This window comes from Adiantum capillus-veneris, chromosome 7 (genome assembly GCF_014529385.1).
Source record: "Adiantum capillus-veneris isolate H3 chromosome 7, ASM1452938v2, whole genome shotgun sequence".
In the NCBI taxonomy this organism is placed as follows: Eukaryota; Viridiplantae; Streptophyta; class Polypodiopsida; order Polypodiales; family Pteridaceae; genus Adiantum; species Adiantum capillus-veneris.
In genome coordinates this window covers 15,464,077-15,488,068 of record NC_140937.1, presented here as the reverse complement: position 1 = coordinate 15,488,068, position 23,992 = coordinate 15,464,077, and positions in this window count along the sequence as shown.

Here is a 23,992-nt window from a genome sequence, read left to right as displayed (position 1 = left end):
CTGCTCTGCTAGCTCTAGGGGTATCCCTAAGTCGAGTGATTGTTCTTTCTTGGAGCTCGACTCTTTCCCTTAGCTCAATGAGCTCATCCTTGGTTGCCTCCAACTCATCGTATATCCGCTCCTTTGCTTCCTGTGCACTTGTTACCTCTCTTGAAGCCTCGGCTAGCTGGAGTATCAAGCCGTCTCTCTCGTTTTCCGTGTCATAGAGTGATGCTTTATGACTTTCAAATTCAGTCATAGCATTCTCTAATTTCCTCTGCAACTTTGCTTCCCTTTGTTTGGCTGTCTCAATCTCTACTTCCTTTGCCCTGGATCTTTCTTTGATCTTGCCTAGCAGTTCATGCACCATGTGCATGTCTTTTTCATCTTCATCTCTCAACTCTAAAGCTCTTTCTGCCACCACCTCCACTGGCTTCGGCTCTTCTAGTACGTTCTGTTCGTCCAGTTTCTCTTCACTTTCTTTTGTACTCTTTGTTTTTTCCTCCGTCCCTCTCCGATCATCTTGTTTTTGTAGGGTGATCCCATAAACTGCCTCAAGGGCCTCTGCTTCAGTGTATCCTATCGCTACCAGATCCTCATAATCATTTCTCTTTTGATGAACTGGATCTATCTCCTTTTCTTTGGTCTCGGCCTTCGGCTTTTCCAAATCATCTGTGTCCATCTCTATTGTGGTCTCTTCCACGATATTTTTCGTCTTCTTCGGGCTTGGTACATCAGTCATAGAGGGGTATCTGTCCTCAGCTTCCTTGGCTTTCCCCTTTTCGGCTTGCCCGTCTTTCTCTTGAGATTTAGTAGACTCATCCACTTTCCCTTTCCCCTTGTCATCCTTTTTCAGCTCAGCTTTTAAAAGTTGTACCTCCTCTTCAGTGTATGGCTCGACAGGTTGCTGCTCCAGTATAGCCTCTGACTCCTCATAAGCTTTAATATATTGATCGTATTAATCAACATGTGTCCTGGCTGAGCTAGTTCCGACTTTGGTGGGGTCTGGCACCCACTTTTCTTCAAAGTCACCCTTTAGAGCTCTTTCTGCTCTAAACTGCTCCACTAGTCTTTCCATTCTTGCCACTTTCTGACTTTTGGTTTGCTTGGGAGACACCTTCTTCTTTAATTTCTTCATAAGCGGCTCGTCCACCTCCTCTTCAGGTTCTGAAACTATTTCTAGTTTCCGGCGTGCTCTTGTGGACGCCCTCTTGGACACTTCGGGCTGTTCTTCCTCCTCGTCGGCTTCTCTAAGCCACTCATTCTGGGAGGGAACCTTTGGCCACTGATCTCTAGCTCCAATAGCCTCATAAGCTATTCTTGTCAGAATTTCCACTCCTCCTATGTACTTTGGCTTCTCGTTGTGCATGGCAATTACTTGCTCGTGGATGTGTTGAGCGTAATTCACCTCTTTTGGCATATTGCTTTTTAATGTCCATGTGATGGTGGTCGCAATGGCATGGGGCGGTGTCATATACTTTTTCGGTCTTTTACTGCAAACATGGAGAAATTGGTTGTACAGTCGGCAAAGGGTTGCCGCTCTTTGGTCCGCCATATCTCCATAGGTTGCATTCTGTTTCTTGGATCCATAGACCTCTATGGCCTCCCTTCTTTCCCTGACAGAGCTCCCTTTGTTGTGCAGCTTCAATGCTTCTGCAATGAGCTGTGGAGTGATCTGTACTTCTACTTTCTCTCCATCCATGGCTGTCAATGTGGCTTTCCCATCCTTCTGAATGGATGTTGCCAACTTGTACACTCTTCTTGTATCCACACCTGATGGTCTCGAGGTGAAGAAACTATGCAAGTCCGCCCTTTCCAGGTACCTGCTGATGTCTTCTGACCTGCTATAATCTACCAATTCCTGTGGGATCATCGGTACATCCACCGCTTGCCCTTGAGGGTCTCTGAAAGTCCCCTGGTAGATCTTTATTCCCTCTTTCTCCAATACTGCTTCCTCCACCCAAGTTTTGGTTGGCTTGAGGGTTTCTGCTGGAATGTCAAAGGGTTCCGCTTCTGCAAGAGCATCTTTGATTGTTGGTCTTTTTCTCTTCGTTGCCGATAACTTGGTGGAATCCATGGATCCTGTAACTCCAATTTCAAAAGTTAACGTCTTTTTAGTACTGAAAGCCGAAATGAAGCTTTTAACTATCCAAATGACTTGAAAATTGAAACATGAGCAATACAGGGCCTAAGGATGCAAGGTAGTTGAAAAAATATGCAAAATGGGCTCAAAATCATGCTGGAGACATCATATGCGTATGATGTCTTTTGTGTCAAAATGACTTCATATTGGTTGTGCTTGTAGCTAATAGTGTATACATGAGTATCATATGCTTGGATTTGAGTTTGGATCCCATTTGGTCAAGTTTTGGCCAGTTTAGTCCAGTTCTGGCTCTTGGCAAAATTTTGAACGAGATTTGGATTTTATGATCCAAATTGGATAAAACTTGGTGGTTCACTTTCAAATCGCATGTAGACCACTTCTGTTTGGTGGTTGAAGCCCTGAGGTGGCAAAATCACATAGTGAGACATTATACGCGTATGATGTCTTTAGTGTATTTTTGGACCAAATTTCTCTATAAGCTTGGATTTGGCTTTAGATAGGCTTATTCAATGGATTTATGAAGTTTGGATAGATTTTGGGCTAAAAATGGCTCTGGAGACATCATACGCGTATGATGTCTTTTTCATCAATTTTGCATGGGATTGGTTCTGTGGACTCCCCATGTACTAGTGAAGGACTATACCTACTCAAATCTTGGTTTGGACTTGAGTATGTTGGATTTGGGCCAAAAATAGGCTTTAGGTGAAGGATTTTCCTTCAATTGGGCTAATGGGGTGATCCTCTTGACCAAATGGTTCCAAATTTCATATGTAGCATGTATTAGGTATATATAATGGATGTATGATGACAAATGAGCAGTTTTGGCTCTGTAAGTGTAAATAGACATCACACGCGTATGATGTCTTTTGTGTCAAAATGGTGCTTTTTGGTTCCAGATAGCTTGTAGATGTGTTAATCAACAATCCTACAAAGTTTCAATGAGTTTGGAGTTACTTTGACAAAATTAGGACCAAAAATCAACTTTATGGCCTACTTTGCGTCTTTTTGGTTTTCCGTGGGTTTTCTAACTCCAATTCTCATGATACTTGGTTCATAGGATGTGATTAACATGTGGAATGAGGCTATGCACTCAAATGTTGAAATGGATGTGAAATTCATGCTGTGAGACATCATACGCGTATGATGTCTTTTCTTGAAATGTTGGTCTTTTTGTGCAAAGAATGCTTTGTGCTAGTGCCCTAAGCCCTGCTAGCTAGTTTTCAACTTAAAAAGTCATTAGTTTAGCTAAAAAGCCCCCTTATAGGCATTTCAGTCTCCGAAGTCGTCTTTTTGCCTTGGAGTTGAATTTCTTCAACTTTTCTTCTCGAGAGTTGCATTTCCAGCTCATTGGATATGTTGTGAAGCCATCTATTTGGTTGAACTTGACTTTGGCTTCCCGTTCTCCATCTTTCTCCTTTTGGTTGCCCGAAAGCGTCTTTTTCACCATCGGTAAGTGAATCAACTTTCTTTTGGGTTTTGCTTACAAACATAAGTCATCCATGTATATTTGAAGCTGCTTGTGAAGTTTCATTTCATTCGGTCGTCAATTTCAGCCGTTATGCCAAAATGACGCTTTGTGTGTCCGCAGCCGAATCGGTTGTTCTGACCTACTTTTGGTGGTCCAAACCTGGAGATACTCCATGGCTGCATTGCCCTCGATGTTGTTAAGCTTCCTGAGAAGTTTTGTGTCGTTTCGACAACTTTTTCCTGTTTGCCTCTTGCAGGCTCTGTTGACCTAGGGTTTTTCCAGTCGTTCTTTCTTGAGCTTTGAGTGTTAGAAACCCATCTTCTATACTAGGGTAACCCACCTATAAGTTCTTGCAAGGTTTGATTAGGCGGTTGTGCCACTACCTAGCATTCTACCGCATTCCCCGTCTGCTCTTGTTTCTTGGTTTTGGTCAGTTTTCGCGACAAAAGTTAATGATAAGCATCAAAAGCTTATGGCAACGAGTCTACCTCTCATGTCTGGTGTCCTCTGAGCTCTCGTAGCAGTCGTAGAAGGCTGTAGAAGGTTGGATGCTCCTGTGTGCTCTTTGCTCTCTCCAAGAAGGTAATAGTGGAAATGAGCTTGAAAGTGAAGTGAAAAATACTTAACTTCGGACTTCCCGGATCACTTGTTACCAAATTTGACATGTGCTCCTATCTCGTCATGAAATGCACTTTAGGATTTGAAATTTCTCAATTTGGACTCCGTTTGACCTGTTTTCCGAGAAATCTGTCCACTTTGCCAAAATTCTGTCATTTCGGGCTTTCCACAACTTTTCCCGAATTGTACTCAATTTTTACCATGGGTTGCCCTTGTCATTAGGATCATCACCATCTATTATTTTCTTTTTTCTGATCTCGTTTCACCTGCTTTTTTTATTTTTCTTTTACTTTTATCAAGAAAATCAAAAAAAATAAAGGAAAATAGCAAATTGAAGCCAAAAAATTCCAAACAAACACAATAAATAGCTGGTAACTCTGTGTATATGAATATACAGTTATTTGTGATTTTTGGACTTGGATTACCACTTTTTTCCACTTTTTAGCTCCAAAAACACTCTTATTTAGTGATATTTACACGTCTAGAGACCCAAATTCATCATTTGATCTCTTCTTGTTGCAAAACAAGGTATATAAGGGAATAAATATTATCAATATCCGCAATCAAACATAAAAATTGCAAAATCATGTAAGACACTGCCCTTGTAATATAATTTTTGTTTTTCTTTGTTTTTGGCGCTTGTAGCTGCTTTGTAACTCCTGTATACCTGTATACCTCCCCCCCTCCTAGTCTGAGTCCTCCCGGACGACTATGAAGTGTCTGTGGGCGAAGCATTGTAGTTGTTTTGGTCATAAGTTCCCAATGCAATTGTAGAGCGATGATACAACAGTCTTTCCAATAAAGCTGCTCTTTGTTTGATTGAAGGATTGGTGGTCGGGTTTTGGGTTGGTTTTGGCACTTTGGTAGTAGAATCAGTAGATGGATTCTTCTTTACTTTGTTGTTCTTTTTTACAATCCAAATCTTCTTCCGCTTCACTTGTGCTTGCCACAAACTCTTTGCGACCCAAACCTGCTTTGTTCTTTGTGTTGATTTCCTCGACTTGAAATACCTAGGAGTTTTCGTTGATTGTACTAAAGGGAGTTCCTGTTTACAAATCTTTGGGATCCAAATTTGTTTGCTATAGCTTTGTGCCGTCATGAACTTCTTTGGAATCCAGATCTGTTTCACTGTCCTTGATTGTCTGGAATCACTCTGTTGTCTGGTATTGAAGACTCTGTTTTCCACCTTTGTGTTCTCTGGCACAACCTTTTTTGTTCTCCATACCAACTTTGACTCCATTTTTTCCCAAGGTTGAGCTGTTATATTATTGCTTGTCTTCCTTATCCACTGTTGAGAATTCCTCGTTGAAGAGTAATCCGGTTGTATAGAAACTTTTGGTTGCCATTGCTTCTTCTTTTTCTCTGGTTGTTGTTTACCTTTGTCTTTGGATTCGTCCTTTGGAGTTGGCTCTTCTCGTTTGGTGAACTTAACTGATTGACTTTCACCTTCGTATTTGATAAGCACTGATTTAGAACTCCAGTCAATCATTGCATTGTATTGCTTCTGCCATGGTTTTCCTAGCAATAATGGATGTTGTGTAGCTTGGTCTTCAACCACGTAAAACATATGAGGATACACATACTGGTTAATCTGTATATGTAAAACTGTGCATCCGACAGTTTTGATTGAATTCTCAGAGTAACTCTTTAACTCTTGCTTGGCAGTTTGTAGTTTAGTGTCATTTGTCAATTGTCTATACAAACTGAGTGAAAGTAGGTTAGTTTGAGCTCCTGAATCCAATAGTGCTCTGGCTTTGATTTGGTTGGTTCCTACTTTGCATTCAATGATGGGTTCTTCTTTGTCATTATCCATTTCTGTTATACTGACTGCGTTTATTCGTATTGCTCCTTCATTGCGCTGTTTCTGACATAGTAGTCTTCTTTTCTCCATTCTTTCCTTCGCCTCGGCTTGCGCTTCCTCCAAAATCATTTTCTTTTTCTGGACACGCAGCTTTTCTTGATGTATTTTGAGAAGCATGTCTTGGGTTAGCGGCAAAAGATACTTTCTCACTCTGCATCCACTAATCCAATTGGGCATTTCTTCTCCGTCTAATGTAGCAAGCTTGACGGCTCCACTTGGTGATAGATCTTTAATCACCAGAGGTCCCATCCCTCGCTTTTTAAGCTTCTTAGCATGCTGTTTCAGAGTGTAAACTAGGACATAGTCCCCAACCTTAAACTCTTTAGTCCACACATGCTTATCAAAAAATTCTTTTTGTCGCCTTTTTTGAGCGTAGATAGAAGCTACTGCTTTTAGGCGAAGCTCGTCTAGATTTTCCAGGTCATCTATTCTATCAGAAATCTCGTGCCCTGTCCACTCTAGATCCTTAGCCACCCTTAAGGTTGAAATCAAGAATTCTATTGGTAAGATAGCATTTAGCCCAAAAACCATGTTATATGGGGTCGTTCCTATTGATGTTTTATATGCTACCCTATATGCCCATAATGTTGAATGCAACTTCTGGTCCCAGTCAGTTCTCGACTCATATACAATCTTCGTGAGGACCGTGCATATGGTTTTGTTTGTTGCTTCAGCTTGTCCGTTTGCTTGTGGATGATACAGGGCTGATTTCCTATGGATTACCATGAATTCATCTAGAAGGATCTCTATCACTTCATTTATAAAATGTGTGCCTCGATCACTCACAATTTCTATTGGCAATCCATATCGTACAAAGACGTATTCATATAGAAATTGTGCCGTGGTCCTGGCATCCGCTTTTTGAGTTGCCTTTGCTTCGATCCACTTTGTTAGATAGTCTGTAGCCACAACGATGTATTGTGCATGAGTTTTATATGCAGGAGGTGAAATGGGTCCGACATAATCAATCCCCCATTTTGCAAAAGCTCTTGCCCCCATCATTGGTCTAAGCGGCATATCATCTCTTTTAAGCGGTACTTTGGTCCGCTGACAGTCATCGCACTGTTTAACGTATTCCTCAGCGTCCATATGTAATGTTGGCCACCATATTCCTGCGGCTAAGACAAGTTTTGCTATCTTATCACTTGAGAAATGGCCTCCACCTACTCCTCCATGAGCTTGCTCTAGTATTATCACATACTCAGTCTCTGATGCGCAAATCCTAAGCTGGTTGTCTTTACCTCTCTTATAGAGTTGATCTCCTATTAAAGCGTAATCTCTAGCTTCTGTCTCTATAGATTTCTGACGAGCTTTTGACGTTCCTTCTGGGAAAGTTCTATTTGTGAGATATTCAATAATATACTGACTCCATTCTGGAGCGATCATTATCTGATATAATGTCGAATACTCTGCTGGCGGTTTTGATGAACATACAATACATACAGTGACATATTCATGTACGCTTTCTTTCATTCCTGGCCAATAGACTCCCAATTGTAACAAATTCCTATATGTGTTCCTTCTTGAACAATGAAATGCACATTCCTGAACATGTGCTTCGCGCAGATATATATTATATTCCTCAGGATTGATGCATAGTCGTAAAACATGATCATTTCCCAATTGATACAACCTTCCTGCAACCAATTGAAGATTCTTGGATTGCTGAATAGCAATATGTTTCTGGTTGTATTCTCTTTTATCAAAATCTCCTCCATAGGTTAATAGGCTAATGACATTTTGAGACCACTTCGGTATCATTCCTATGTTGAACAAGTACGCGTCTGGCATGTCGTCATCTACTCCTATAGGGTCTTCTCCATTCGTCAATCGTGAAAGATGATCAGCTCTAAGATGTGTTTTTCCTTTCTTTACTACTACCGTGAAGTCGAATTCCAGTGAGATAATGAACCATCTCACTATTCTCCCGGTATTGCATGGTTTATTCACTAGGTAGAGCAAGGCTTGGTGATCCGTAAAAAACACAAACTTGTTGGCTAGAAGATAATGCCGAAATTTCTTCACAGCATATATCATTCCTAATCCTTCTCGCTCTGTTGTGGTGTAATTCTTCTCTGCATTGTTGAGCTATCGACTGGTGTAACAGATAGGAAAATCCATGTTTCCTTCTTCTGGCTGAGCCAGAATGCATCCTATTGCATATGCCGAAGCATCTATATGCACATGGAATATCTTCTCCCAATCTGGTGATTTCAAGACTGGAGCAGTAATGAGTGCCTCTTTCAATTTCTTGAACGATTCCTCACACTCCTCTGTCCATTCAAAGTTCACTATTAGCCTATAAAGTGGTTGGCCTATTATAGCGTACATGTAAATGAATCGTCTATAATATCCGCAATGTCCCATAAAGCTCTGTACTTGTTTCGCATTGGTTGGTCTCGACATATCCACTATAACTTTTATCTTCTCTAAATCCGTGGATATTCCGTTTTGTGAGACAATATGTCCCAGAATTCTGCCCTGTCGGACCATAAACACACATTTCTCAGGATTGAGACAAATGCGATATGTCCTACATTTCTCAAATACTTTTCTTAGGTGTTCTAGATGCTCATCTCTCAGAAGAGAATGTACACATAAGTCATCCATGTATATTTCTAGAAACAACCTTAAGTATTCTTTGAAAGCATGCGTCATCAGCCTCTGGAAGGTTGCGGGAGCATTGGTTAGACCAAAAGGCATAACCCGATAAGCATAAATTCCCCATTCCGTTGCAAAAGCTGTTTTATGTTGATCTTCCAGTGCTATGGCTAGCTGGTTATATCCTGAAAAACCATCAAGAAAGGAGTATGCTGTTTTCCCTGATACACGCTCTAGAACATGATCAGTTATTGGCAAGGGATAATTGTCCCTGATTGTTGCAGCATTCACTTTCTTTAAGTTGACACACACTCGGAGTTTTTCGTTCTTCTTGGGTACTACCACAATCGGAGATACCCAATCGGTGTGTTCAATCTCGTATATGAATTCAGCTTCCATTAGCTTATCTATCTCTTCTTTGATTCGCTTAGCAAATGTATCATTATATGTGTATGGTCTCTATCTGCTAGGCTTTGCGTCTTGTTTCAGTGGGATTGTGTGTTGGCATATCGATGGGTCAACTCCCTTTAAGTCCTTATAAGACCATGCAAACACATCCCTATACTCTCTGAGAAGACTCAAAAGTCTCTCTTCCTTGCCTGGAGACAAATCTGTGGCTATGTACACCGGTCTAGGTGTCTCACCTGGAGCTGCTAAATCAACTTTTTTTGCATCCTCCAGTCCGTCATAAGATTCGTTCTCCCTTCTCTCTCGAATAGGTTGGGTTAATACCACCTTCCTATCCTCTATTGTGAATTTCCTATAGTGAGAGGGAACATCCATGTTTTCCTTGATTTTGGCGTTTTTGTCCTCTCCACTCTCAAATTCTGTCGTCCAAAATTCTTTCAGAGTTTTCTTGAGCTCTCTGTACTTGTTTCTACGTTCTAACTTGGACTCCGTGTGTTCTCTGTTGCGCTTGTTCTTTTCTGATTTTCCTGTTTCTGTTTTCGTTCCATTCCTTTGAACTTGATTTCTTGAGCCTCTTTTGTCTTCTCGTAAGCTCTTTTGATCATTGCCTCTCATTCTTCCAAAAATCTTGTCCTTAACACAATCTTCCGCCTTTAATAGCATTAGGAATTGATTTTTTCCTCTTATTCTAGGCATCGGATTGGTTCTAACCCCCTTTGTTTTTCTCTTTGCTCTATAGCGTTTCTGGCGTTGTTTAGTTTGGTTCGGAAAATCATAAAATCGGACATCCGTTATAGTTTCTTCGTTTCGGCTTGAATTGTCCGTTGACTCGTTGTCTGCTTCATTTCCCCACTCAGGATGATCGGGAATGTCGTGAAACACCTCCTCTTCATCTTCCTTTTCCAGTGTATCGTTCTTTTCAGTTTCTTTTTCGAGTACAGTTCTCAACATGAAGTACGGAACCACGTCGTACCCGTCCTTGTCGCAAAATTTCGTTGTGAGACCATCCGGAATTGCACAAACATCTAGGGTTGCTAGAATGTGTGTCCATTCTAATGGTTCAAGTGTGTCCTCTGGAAAGGGTTCTCCTATATAAGTTTCGTCTTCGATAGCCCTTTCTAAAACATATTCTTCTCGCCTCAGACTTCCACATTTCGAGGCTCCACACATCCATAACTCCTTGGGCTTACCTAATCAAGCTGGAAATTTGGATCCCGCCAAAGTAGCTGAATCAAACTCCTCTACCGGTGTTCGGTTCACATCTTTGTAGCTATGGTCTCTCAGGTTCACACGTGTAGTGGTTTCCATATTTCTCAGGTATATGTGATCGTAGCCCCAATCTTGGACCATTTTCAAGTGTCTCATGAATGGTCTTCCCAATATGATATCATAGTTATTCTCCTTGCCAAAATCGACAATAGCAAAAGTATGTTCGTATTCAATGCCGCAAGAAGTCACTACGACTTTCTCTAATAACCCCATAGGTTTCTCCATGTGTCCATCTGCTAATTGGAGTTTCAACCTAGTCTTCCTTATTGTTGGTTTCCCTCATTTTTTCCAGATTTCTTTTGTAGCAATGGCTACCCCAGCTCCGCTGTCTAGTATTGCCATCATGTTCACTCCTTGGAATTCACCTGGTAAGGTTGTATTCCCCTCTTCACCTTCGCAATACTCTCCGACCTTGTTTAAGGGTACAGGCTTAGCGTTCTTTTGTGGTTTACTCAGCTCTTGTATACCCTCTTGCAGTCTCGATGTTGGGTCTTTTATCCCAAATTTCTCCAAGCATTTTCCTACAGTGGTCCACATATGTGGTCTTAGCCTCAAAAGATCAGCTAGAGTGATAGTGCATGTCACTGGTGTTGACAAGATCTCTATCAATCCTTGCGAGTCCATGACTTTTTCTGATGAGATTCTTCGTGAGGGAAGTGCTCTAGTCTCGGATTTTGCTTCATACTCTCCTAAGTATGAAGGTAAGGTATTTAGTGAGTGAGGTTTGCTCTCCATTGTTCTAACAGAGCCCCCATCTCCCCAGTAAGATTGCAGATCCAAGTCCACTTGAGATCCTGCCTCAAATTCCACTATGGGAGGATTCCTGATGTCCTTTTCCCAATTTGTCTGATTAGCTTGGCAACTTAGCTCGTTTGCAAATTTTGCCTCTCTCACTTGTTTCCAAAATTCATTGTAATCCTCATCTCTTCCGTAAGACCTCTGTATGACTGGATGAAAACTCTCTATCTCCTGATCGGTTGTGTTCAATACTATGCGGTCATCCTTGTGTGTATTTTCAGGCTTTTGTGCACTGGGAGTCTTTTCAGCTACCCGTGAAACGATAGTCTCTTGCTGAATTGGGTTTTCCGTTCCACAATTCATTGTTTCTTTTGGTGGTTCTAATAAGGCTTGTGCAGTCTCGATCATTCTCTGGCACATTTCAAGTCTCTGCTTTTCCAATTCCGCGTTTGGGTATGTCATCCACCTCTGTTCTTGTGTTTGGTTGTTCTTTAACCTAGCTTCGTAAGCTCTCATCAGTGCGTCCAATGGTTTGTGTACTTTGTCGACTAGCACTGATCCCCCTGAGCTTAAGCTCGTTGTTTCTTTGATACTCTTTTGTTTCGTTCTTTCCGGGCTCATCTCTCGTTTCCCATTTTGACTCTCAAGTTTTTCTAATCTATCTTTAGTTCGCTTTAGTTCCTCAGCTAGAATAGCGTCTTCACGTTCTTTTCTCAACTTCATGCGTGCTTTTCTAGCTTTCCATGTGTTTCTCTGACTCCGCGGTCCTTGACTAACCACTTCAGTCGCTAACTTTCCATTCTCAGGTTCTCTAGTGGTTTTCTTAGCTTGAGCTCTAGTAACAACTTACGTTGGTATCAGAGTTTCATTTTCAGAGCCACTGCTGGTAGGAATAGTTTCTAGCATATTCAATGTCGTCTTTTGCACTTTGTTTGGATTCTTTGAACAATCCTCAATGAAGTGAGTAACCCCACACTTAGTGCAATAAGCGTTAATTCTAATGATTTCCGTATGTGGACAAACATTCATCAGATGGTCACCTCCACACTTGTAACAGGGTCCTAGTGCTGGTCTTGGTCCCATTTGATTCGTCCTTTGTGGATAGGATGGTCTTTGTCCTGTTAACCCTCCATGAGCTATGAACATCAATGTTCTTGTGTCCAAATTGTATCTCTCTTCATCAGAAGCACTTATAACTGTTGGTATTCCAACATTCCCAATCATGCCCCATGGTTCTGGTTGTTTGGGTTCTTCTGGTGGGTAATACACAGTTGGAGACATGTGTGCACCAGATTCTTCATAATAGGCTTGAACAGGCACTAAGGCTTGTTCTTCCTGATTCTCTAAGGTTGGTGCATATCTAATGCCTACTGGTCTTGCTCCTGGTAAAGGTGGTTGTTGTCCCAATACCGGTTGCGGTCTTTCTATCCCCATAGGTCCTGGTACATTTCCCGTTGGGTATCGAGGTACTGGATGTACTTGAGGTGGTGCTAATTGAGCAGGAGGTTCATACTGACGCTCCCTTACATACCCTTTGTTGTAATAGCACTCCTCTATTGGATGGTTTGTCCATTTTTGTTCAATAGCACACCATTTCAATGTTTTTGGCAATGGTTTTTGGTATGGTTCCATCCTTTTTAGAGCATCTTCTATCATTTGCTCTACATTTGGCATGGTTGTTGTTTGAACATTCTTTTTAGTGGTAGTCTTGCTCACTACGGAGGAGGAGCTACAGGATGCAAAATTTGTATCCGCTGACACCCCTCCATAAACCGTGCAGTTATCCACTAAGTACAATGCCTCTCTCGTTACTTGCTCGAAACTTGTACAAGCTTTCAAGTGCAAGTCCTTCTTGAGAGTGTCGTTTCTCAGTCCCTCAATAAAGAGAATAGATAGTCTGTCATCTTGTGGTCGTTCACGTACTGGACATCTCTCAATGTATTGTTTGAAGCGAAGTGAAGCTTCCTTCACTTTTTCGTGTTCTCTCTGTTTAAAAGCATATATTTGTGAGACCGTATTGTGCTTAATCCCTCGTTTTGAGAATTCCTCAGCAAACTCTCTTAGCAAATGGTCAATGTCATGGAATCCCCCTATGTTCAGTGGTTGAAACCATGTCAATTCCGTACCTTCTAGAGTAAGACCAAATCCCTCGTATTGTGTATGAAAATCTGTTATCTGCTCAGCTCTTAAGACTTGCTTAAAGAGTGACACATGTGCATACGGATCTCCTGAACCACCATACTTCTTTGGCATACACTTCGCTACTTGAGATGGTCTCATACGTCTATGGTCTGCTACCAATCTCATTGCTCTTGTGTCCCGGCTAAAGCTTTCTCTAGCATCATGGACTTCATGGGTTATCCTTGTCGGTTCCCCTGCCCTGAATCTACTACTAGGAGGTAATTGTGATGGTTCCGCTTAGAACCTTGGACCTGGAGTGGTATATGTGGGGATTGGAACTACACTACCTCGATTCGTATCCATTGACTCTCTGGAATGTAATGATCCCATTGGTCCGGGCTTCGAGTACTGAGGTTGACTGAAAGAGTCAGCAGCCTGAGTTCTTTGTCCTCCTGTCATCATTGGGTTTTGCCCTCCATTTGTTGGTGCTTGTCTTTGTGAGCTAGAAGTAACATAATACTGATGTAGTGGTCCCCCAAAGTATGTATATCCTTCTAATTCTTTCTTGCCCATTGTTGAGTATTGCCTCCCATACTTGTCGTAAGCAGCAATTTTCACTTCCGATCCCTCTGTGTAGGTAAAGACATAAAGTCTTTTTTGGTCTGTCAACTCTCCGGTGTAGGGTTCTTCACATCTATAATAGAGATCTTGCTCCCCATTATTATATTTGTATAGCCCCACATAGATGTTATCAGTGTTGATCCTTGTAGTTTCATTCTCTCTTCTTAACCTCACATCAGGGAAGTTCATTATTGGTGCTTTCTCCTCAAGTTCTTCATCTACTTTGGCTTTGGTGCCCATCAATCCCCACTTGTCCACAATGTTAGGGTTTAGGACTACCAAGTACATGGTACCCTCGTCATCTAGATATCTATCTCCGCTATAGCTCACAGACACTAAGTCCTTGAACTCACTAGGTCTCTCCTCTATCTTTACACAATAGCGGTCCATTCCATCTTTGTAGATCTTGGCACCTTGCTCATTGTCGTACTGGTATTTTATGAACAATAGCTTCATTGTGGCGGAAGGGTTTGATGATCCTGCTGCCATATTTTCTCTGTTGTTCAGGTTCAAGTGTTCCAAGTGTTCGGTGAAAATCTCGTAAGATCTCTCCGAAGAAGTATCAGAAACACTTCCTTCAAAGATCGGCCCTAATGGTTGCACCCAACTTTGGTTTACACTTCCCTCGGTTGATATGACACTTGCTTGTTCCCCTTGTTTTGGTTGGTTATTCTGGAGATTCCTGCCCGATCTCAAATTCATCAATTCCCCTAAAGGACTTTAACTTCTCATCTCGGCAATTTGTGTTCCCAAGTTTTTGTGGTCAGAATTGATCCAAACTGATTGATAATTGGTCCATTGTTTAATCTTGTCAGTTGGACAACTTCTGTTTCATCAAGTGAGAATTTTGTTACAGTTATGCTGAAAAAGACATTATACGCGTATGATATCTTTTTTCATAGATTTGGACTATTTTGGTTATGCTCACTCTCAGTAGCCCCCTTATGCTCTGTCCACTCACAAAATTCAGTTTGAACTCTGTTTGAGCAAGTTATGGCTAATTTAGGCTTTTCTTGGCAATTTTCCGCTTTTGACTTGTTTTGGGTCAATTGTGATCCAAATGGGATGAAACTTGAAATATAACCTCTAGACAGCTATTACAATGGATCTGTGTTGGCAAAGTATCAAAATATGTCCAAAATTAGGTCAAAGACATCACACGCGTATGATGTCTTTTTCATCAATTTGGGTCAAGACTTGATATTTTTGCTTTCTACAGTGTTTGTAACAATCTTGTCAGGTCAGATATCCAAAATAAGTAGTGGATGTGCTAAAAGACATTATACGCGTATGATGTCTTTTTTCCCCGATTTTGACTATTTTTGGTTTTAAGCCTTCTCCAATGTTTATAATTGAGTTTCAAGTGTTTTTGTTAGGTTTGAATGTAAAAACAAGATCTGAATCCAAAATTTCCTATTCTTTGCGTTTCTTGGACTCCGACTTGTCTTTTTGGGTTTCTTTGAGTGTTAATGCTCTTGTTTTAAGTTGAAATTAGGGTATAACTCCCCTTTTGAACACTCTGGTAAAGTCAAAATTTCTGTTTTGGTCTATGTTTGGTCATTTAGACATCATACGCGTATGATGTCTAAAGTTGCAGATTTCCAGTTTTTTGGCACAGAATCCTTCCTAAAGCTTTCTCTAGTGCTCAGCAACTCCCAGATACACAGAAAATTTCTCTGGCTTTTGTTTATTGCAAGTTTCACTACTAACTCGACGGTTTAGTGATCTAACATGCAATCAACCATATCAAGCAAATATTCCAATGATTACTAGCTCCAGATCAGGATCAAATGAAGTCCTACCTAAGCTATTCCTAATCATAAAATGGGTTTGGTAATTGTGATTTTAAAGAGATCCACTGCCACTCACGGACTAGCAAATTCTTCTTCTATCAACAACTACTCAACACCAACAAAACAACAAACAAATCTAAGCTAATCTAAAAATACTGTCAACACGGAAGACCCAGGAATACCCCACTTCCTAGTATCTCTCAAGATCTTCGGAGTCCACCACTCCTAGATCTCTTCTAACTAAATTATACAAAGTAGTTTATACGACTCACCTCGTAGGATTAGTCTAAGGTCACCTACTTAGGGCTCTCGTCCTCGGCAGCGGCGCCAAATGTTAAGGCAGTTACGCCGCTAGCGGAAGCTAAATAGCGAGAACTCAACCAACAACAGAATTTGTCAGACGAGGACGGAGCTTGACCCGCAGGCACATGGAAACAACTAGGTGGGTGTCAAATCACCTACTCGACCTTCTAATGACAATCACTACTAAGGAAATCAAATCTAAGTTTTAAATACGCAAGTGACTGAAATCCGTACTACGAACGAATGTTATACGAAACAGGATCTAGAATCATTGAATCGATCTCAAACTCAAGGGGAAGTCTATACACTAGGTAAGAACAACACCCTAAAGACTTGAACTGCAAAATCAACCTATAATCACTCCGTGCGGTAAACGCGTATGAAGACAGGCCGAAAAATACAGGTGACCGAAACTTGACCCCGATGGTACTAATGCGTAGCTCTACTTGCTGTGGTTCTATAGATATGCTGCACGCTCCATTCCGACACACGAGTTGGAAGAAAACTCACACCGAAGCTCGTAGGAACTTACCACACATAGAAGCCGATAGCGCGCACTCTTGGTATCTGTGCGTAGCTCTCGCCGTTGCTAACACAATGACGGTGTCTCTTCTCCAATGGCGGCTCCGTAGCTCGCGTAGCAAGTAGATAAGACTCTCTCTCTCTCTCTCACTCTCTCTCTCAGACACAGTCACGGCGCTCCAAAAACTCTCTTTGATTAAATAAAAACTCTCCCTTTAGGTTACAAAACTTTGGCTTATATACCTCAGCCTTGGAGGTGAGAACATCTCTAACTAATTACATCAGCAAGTGAAATTACTTCGGAATTACAAGCTGGAAACTCAATTGAGTCCCGTTACTTAATGAATGGCTCCCATCAAAATCAATGTCGGAAAGACATTTATTACAATCAATGGTTACAAAAATGATGAGTGTGAGCAAAAATGTGGGTGTGATCCTCTGCTGGCTCAACACCTCTTTCCACACTTCTACACACACACACACACACACACACACACACACACTCATTCCTCTCAATCCCTCACTCAAACCTACACCTTTCATGGTTTCTCTCACCTTCTTCACCATTGACTTCCCCTCTTACTTCCATAGCTCTCATATGAGCTCTACATGTACATACACCATCTCTATGCTTCTCTCTATTACTTCCAAAGTACAATTCCATCTTACCCCTTCTCTATATACATAAAATTTATCATGTAAACCATGCTTAACCTCTACAAATTGAGATATATCATCAACGGAATTGCCATTTTCATCGCGATAATCAACCTTGGCGGCGGTGGCATAAATAAAATAAGACAAAGAAGAAGATCAATAGTCATTTTGGGAACCTACACAAGTAAGTCCTTCTTCAAGCTTCACCATCACAAGGATTTTCTCACTTCTTTCAACCATCTTACTTCAACCATCCATCTCATTCTACCCATTTTAAATACATCATTAACTTTCTAGTGATTACTAACACTAACCACTAACATACTAACACAAAATAGTCATTGACCTAACCATAAAAGGCACCTCACCTCAAGATATGTGCATAGTAACTCTCTCTCTCTCTCTCTCTCTCTCTCTCTCTCTCTCTCTCTCTCTCTCTCATTCATTAAAACTCTACTTTCACCTTATCTACCATCAATAATGCTCTCTTTTGAGCCCACGTCCATGACTCAAGCAGACAAAGAAGGCCCGCAATGTTTTGATATTCAGCAAAAATCATAATCCTTATTTGTTAGATTGTAAATTAGGATTTTCAATAATCTTAATGAGGACTCTCCAACCTATAAATAGGCCCCTGTCCTTCTTGTAAAACGACATCTAATATCTCACATAGCACCCCAAAACTCTATGCGTGAGGAGAGACTTAGGCGTAGCAACCACTTTGTGAGCTTCACTTTTGGTGTGAGAGAAGCTTTCAAGCTACACATTGCAAGTGAGAGAGCGTGAGTTCCAAAAATCTCAAAACCACTATTGTACATGCTCCTTCATCATCAATAAATTGAGTTTTGGTGCATCAAAGGTGTGATTTGACGTTCAAATCTTCGTCCTTCCATTTGTGCAATACGGTTTGGTGAATTCAAGGTGTCTTGTGTATTTTGAGTTTCTATCGGTTGATCTTGATTTTAGAAAGTGTTTTAGTGTGTTTTTCATTGCCAATTTTGTGTCCATTGTAAGAGGGTATTGTGGTGAGAGGTCTCACACACCCTAAGACAGTGTGTGAGTTTTGGCAATGTTTAGCAATCACTAAGCATTGAGTGAGTTTTGTACAAGCTCTATGATAGCATCATAACGAACCATCTCCATTTGCAAGTCACAAATAAGGTATTATACAAGATCCATTCCTCTCTCTCTTCCCTTTGCTCTAGCTCTCTCTAGTCATTTTTGTGTGTGTCTTGGTGTGAGGTTGCTTGTGTGTGTGTTTTGTGGTGTATCTTCTTCGTGATGAAAAAATCTCTTGCATCCTAGTTCGCATACCATAACAGGTGGTGCACCTATCTTGTTTGGGTTTGGTTGTGGGTTTGTTGTTTTGTTGTGCTTGTGGTTGCCCCAGCCCCAATTGAACAGCACGGAAGCCTTGAGGGGTGTTTAGAGGTCGCCTCTCTTGTTGCCCGCCCCGGACCGCCTCAATATATATATGTGTGTGTGTATGTGTGTGTGTGTGTGTGTGTATACATATATATATATATGTGTGTGTGTGTGTGTGTGTGTGTGTGTGTGTGTATGTATATATACATATATATATATATATATATATATATATATGTATATATGTATATGTATATATATATCTGTATCTATATATGTGTGTATGTATGTATATATATATATATATTGTTGAGATGTCGAGCTCTACATCTTGAGCTGGCATCCACTACGGGTCTTGGCCGCTTACGGCATTTACTCACTGGTGCGTTAGGTGACCGACACGGAGGATCTCTGCCTGTGATTCTACAGCTGGACTACACTTATAGTGCCAGCTTAGTACGCTTCTAGCAAGTTCACACTTAGTGACCGCATGTACATATGTGCTACTTTTGAGTTTTAGCACTTAGTCATTTGTACTCTCTTTTCTAGGAGAAGAAGAAGAAGCTTTCCATCTCTGTGTGCTTTGTGCTTGTCTTGTGTAGCTCTCTTGCATCCTCTTTCTTTACATGGTATCAAAGCCTGGTGCAGGCAAGAGAGGCTAAGACAGCAAGAGCATCACAATCCCTTCGTTGCAATCCACGACCAGATGTCGTGGATTTTTCGTACAAGTTTCTGAACAGGTCTCCAAAGTGCAGTACATAGAGATTTACTATACAAGCACAGTGGTTGTATGTACGCTTGATTGTGGACACTCATTGAGTGTAGAAAGCGTTACAGGTACCACGATAGCAGGTTCAACAGATTTGCAGGTTTTTGCAGATTGCAGCTATTTTGTCTTAGTGCTTCGAGATGTCTGACGGTTTCAGTCAGATTATTACTGAGAAGCTTGAGAAAAATGACTACCCTGCATGGAAGTTCAGAATAACAAATTTCCTAAAAGAAAAAGGTTATTGGAACTATGTAGAAGGAGAAAATGAAAAGGAACCAGAAATTCCCGAGGCAAATGCTACAGCAGAACAAAGAAAAGCTTTGAGGGACTGGCAACAAGGCCAGAGCAAAGTGATGTATTGGCTTTCTATGAGCATCACAGATGGCATGATGGGCTATCTACAGGATGCTGAAACCCCCGCCATTGCATGGAAAAACTTAGGCAAAGTGTTCGAGGTGAACACCAAGGCCAAGAACCTTCAACTAAAGTCAGATCTAAATCAGGTTAAGAGGAACAACCTCTCCATCAATGATTATGCTTTGAAGATCAAGAGTATCATCGAGGCTCTTGGATCTATTAAAGTCTCAGTGGAAGACGATGACATTGTCCGTGCATGCTTGGATGGTCTAGGAGATGAGTATGTACATTTCAGGTCTTCCATGAATACAAGAGACGACATCCCCGTGTTCCAAGATTTGATTTCTATGCTTATTCTTGAGGAGAAGAACCTTGACACATCTTCTTCTCATGGCAGAAATAATTCTGAACAGGCCTTCTATTCTAACTCCAACAGAGATAGAGGTAGAGGTCGTGGTCGAGGCCCAAGGGGTTGCAGGGGCCAATTTCAAGAAGGTCAATCAAATCAAAACAATACAGGTGGCAGGGGAAACCAGTCTCAAGGCAGGGGGAGTCAAAGAGGTCGTGGTGCAGGATCAAGCAGGCAGCAACATACTGCATATAGCAGAGAATGTTGGACTTGTGGTGAAAGAGGTCACATGTCACGTGATTGTCCAAAGGGAAAAGCAAGTGGAAAGAGAGAACAGGGCAACTATGCATCTACTAGCAGAGATGCAGATGACAGAAAAAACGAGTGCATGTTTGTTATGCAGCATGTAATGAATACAATGACTGCAGAGAATTCCACCCAAGACGATGTTTGGTATGTGGATTCAGGTGCCTCTAATCACATGACGTCTCGTGGAGAGTGGTTTCGAGATATGCGAAAACCAGATGTGTCAGGCTATGTACAGACACGAGATGACACAGCTCACCCCATTGCTCATGTAGGGGACATACCTCTAAATACGAAGAGTGGGAAATCAAAGTACTTAGCAGATGTACTTCATGTCCCAAACATTACAAAGAATATTGTTTATGTTGGACAAATGGTTGAGCAGGGTTTGCATGTTCGCTTCAATCCAAATGGTTGTTATGTAGAAGATTTTCAGAATGGCTGTAAGCTGATCACAGAGGGAAAATATGTGGGCAGAATGTTTACGTTGAATGTAGACATGCCTGAGGTAAAAGCTGCATTATTTGCACAAGGCACAGGTGTTGTGGCTGATGTTGACATTTGGCACAAACGCATTGGCCATGTCAATGAGCAGAGATTGCGCAGCATGCAATCAAAACAGATTGTAAAAGGTTTGCCCAAATTCGAGGTGGATGGTATGCATAAAGTGTGTGCAGCATGCCAGTTTGGAAAACAGTCAAAGGGCTCATTTCCACATGAGCGCAATGTATGTAAAAAGCCACTTGAGGTGGTGCACACAGATGTTTGGGGTCCAACCGATACTGCAAGTATACATGGTTGCAGGTATTATGTCTCTTTCATTGATGACCATACAAGGAAAGTATGGGTCTACTTCATGCGTAACAAAAGTGAAGTGTTTGGTCACTTTCAGGACTTCAAAGTCATGATTGAGAAGGAGAGAGATTTGCAAATCAAGACATTGAGGTCAAATGGAGGGGGAGAGTACTTCTCCAACGATTTTTCAGATTTTCTACGAATGCATGGTATATGCAGGCAGTTTACATGCAGATATACTCCACAGCAGAATGGGGTCGTAGAAAGGAAAAACAGGCACATTGCAGAGGTTGCACGTGCATTGATGAATGAGAAGAACATGCCTCATCATTTCTGGGCTGAAGCTGTAAATACAGTTGTGTACATTATGAATAGGACACCTACAGCTGCGGTGCATGATGTAACGCCTGAGGAAAAGTTTACAGATACAAAACCTGATTTGGCACACTTGAAAGTGTTTGGCTGCATAGCTTACGTGCATGTACCAGATCAGTTGCATAGGAAATTGGATCCTAAAGCAGAGAAATGTATTCTTGTGGGATATTCCCTTGAACAAAAGGGGTACAGGTGCTACAATCCTACTACACGAGAATTACGAGTGAGCAGAGATGTAGTCTTTGATGAGATGAGCAGCTGGTACAGTAATGCACATGGCACTATTGGGGCTGATGTAAAAGATGATGTGGTTGTACAAAATGTGAGGCCACAGTCACAGGTTTTGAGTGGACCACAAGAGTCGTCTTCTCGTGGCTCTGTTGAGAAGCCATGGAATGGTAGACTACGTACGCAGGTTACTCCACCAGTAGGTACAGGGAATGTATCATGAAAAGGAAAGGAAAAGTTTGATGAACCTCCCTTTATGGCTGATGCATCATCAGGTTTTTCACATGTAGACATGGATTCAGATGGTTCTGAACAAAGTCTTGATGAGGAATTTGGAATTCCGGCTGTCAGGACACCTGGTGTAAGGAAAGTACAAGAAGATTCTAGAGGGCAAAGGAGTGACCCAGGACCGCGCAGATCTAACAGAGTCAAAAATCCAGTTTAGAAATTGACTTATGATGGGTATCTAGCGCATCACCAAGCCTACATCGCTAAGGTGATACAGGATGTGGAGCCCACATGTTTTGAGGATGCGGTTGGAAATGTGCATTGGGATGATGCAATGAATGAAGAGATGGCTGCATTGGAAGCAAACGACACATGGGAGTTGGCGCCATTGCCAAGTGGCAAGAAAGCTATTGGCTGTAAATGGGTGTATAAAACTAAGCATAAGGCTGATGGTAACATTGAGCGTCACAAGGAAAGGCTGGTTGCAATGGGTTATGCACAGACATATGGCATAGACTATGAGGAGACCTTTGCTCCAGTGGCAAAGATGACGATTGTGAGAGCTGCCATAGCAGTGGATGCATCTAGAGGATGGATTATGCATCAAATGGATGTAAAGAATGCCTTCTTGAATGGTGAGTTGCAAGAGGAAGTGTATATGGATCAGCCACCTGGTTATGTTGATCCAGGTTACCCAGATTATGTATGCAGACTTCTCAAAGCTTTGTATGGTTTGAAGCAGGGCTCTAGAGCATGGTATGACAGGATTGCCAAGTATCTTGTCAGTATTGGGTTTAGGAGAGCTCATGCTGATCATTCACTCTATGTACGTGAGAGTGATGTGGGGATTGTGGTCATTACCATATATGTAGATGACCTTATTATTGTGGGTGACAATGCTATGGAGATTGACCATGTGAAGGGTCTTCTCAAATAGGAGTTTGAAATGAAAGATTTGGGCGAGTTGCGCTACTTTCTTGGCATTGAGGTGATCAGGACTCCAGAGGGTGTATGGCTGTCACAGAGACAATATACTTTGGACATATTGTCAAAGTATGGTATGGCTGATTGTAAGCCAATTTCTATTCCCTTGGATGTGAATGCAAAGCTGAGTGCAGAGAAGGGTGATGTTGTTGAGGATGTCAAGATGTACAGGAAGATTGTGGGTAGTCTAATCTACTTGACTATCACGAGGCAGACTTGAGCTACACAGTAGGCTTGGAGAGTCAGTTCATGCAGCTTCCGAGGAAGCCACATTTGGATGGAGTACGACGCACACTTCGGTATGTGCAAGGGACTCTTGACTACGCATTGTTCTATGCAGAAGATGTGCCATTAGCATTGTATGGGTATACAGATGCAGATTGGGCAGGTAGCATTGTTGATAGGAGATCTACTAGTGGCTTCATGTTCTCTTTTGGGAGTGTTGTTGTTACTTGGAGCAGCAAAAAGCAGCCTACGGTTGCTTTATCCAGCACAGAGGCCGAGTACAGAGGTGCAGCAGTTGCGACGTGTGAGGTAGCTTGGCTACACACATTACTTGAGGACTTGGGAGTGCACGTGGACCAGCAGATTGTCATCCATTGTGACAACCTCAGCAGCATGCAGTTGGCTAGGAACCCAGTGTTCCATGCTAGGACCAAGCACATAGAGGTCCATTACCACTATGTTCGAGAGCGAGTGTTGGCGGGCGACATCGACTTGGTCTACGTCAGCACAGAGGAGCAGATAGCGGATATCTTTACCAAGGCCCTCAGAGCTGAGAAGCTTCAACGTTTCCGGACTATGCTTGGACTCTGCAACATGCAGAGGTCGAGGGGGAGTGTTGAGATGTCAAGCTCTACATCTTGAGCTGGCATCCACTACGGGTCTTGGCCGCTTACGGCATTTACTCACTGGCGCGTTAGGTGACCGACATGGAGGATCTCTGCCAGTGATTCTACAACTGGACTACACTTATAGTGCCAGCCTAGTACGCTTCTAGCGAGTTCACACTTAGTGACCGCATGTACATATGTGCTACTTTTCACTTTTAGCACTTAGTCATTTGTACTCTCTTTTCTAGGAGAAGAAGAAGAAGCTTTCCATCTCTGTGTGCTTTGTGTTTGTCTTGTAGCTCTCTTGCATCCTCTTTCTTTACATATATATATATATATA